Genomic DNA, 829 nt, shown 5'->3' on the forward strand with positions numbered 1-829 from the left:
CGTCCCGCCCGCCCGCCGAGGAGATCCCCTGGCCAATCCAGATTGGGGCTGAGAGAGCCACCCCCACCGGCGTGCACCACCATCCCGGCGCCACCCAACACATGACCCACGACCCACGTCCCCATCGAGGCACGGCCAGAGAGCTCCCGTGCTGCAGCACCCCACGCCAGCGCCGCATCCCGTCGCGGCCGCCTCGTCCCGCCCCGAGCCTGCCCCGCCCTATGTGTGCGGCAAGGGACGAGGCGCGGGGTGGAGGGATCTTGTGGCGACGGTAGCTGGGCTGCCCTCCCCATCGCATGCGGGGCGACGAGGGAGGTGGAGGGTGATTTTTTTTTGGCTCCTATCTGTTTTTCTAGCTGCCGGGGAAATGTTTCTGAGAATTTTAGTTCGTTAAAAACAAGTTACAGTGCTTAAAAGAAATTACAGGCGACACTTTATCTAGGCACTATGAAAAATTGCTAGGATTATGGCACTCATGATATAGCTAGTTGGATTTGGCAATAACGGTGTTTCTGGTTTGCTCCCTCCCGAAACACATATCATGCTAATCGCCGTTGTTGATATTAATGTCTTTGTTGTTGTTGATTGCTTCAATGTAGTATTTTGGCTATTTGCTTCCAAAATGTTTCAGTTGTTTCTTCAGATTTGGTGTAATTTGTGCCAACTTGATATTAATTCATTTTTCTGTATTGAAAAATATTAATAAATATATGGTAACATGTAATAATAACTTTTGTAGAGTGGCAAGAAGAAATTAAACACTTGGTTTTGGTTGGGTGTATACTGCGGTGACAACAACTACTCATCCAAATGCATCATCAATATGATG

Source organism: Triticum aestivum, chromosome 6B (genome assembly GCF_018294505.1).
Source record: "Triticum aestivum cultivar Chinese Spring chromosome 6B, IWGSC CS RefSeq v2.1, whole genome shotgun sequence".
In the NCBI taxonomy this organism is placed as follows: Eukaryota; Viridiplantae; Streptophyta; class Magnoliopsida; order Poales; family Poaceae; genus Triticum; species Triticum aestivum.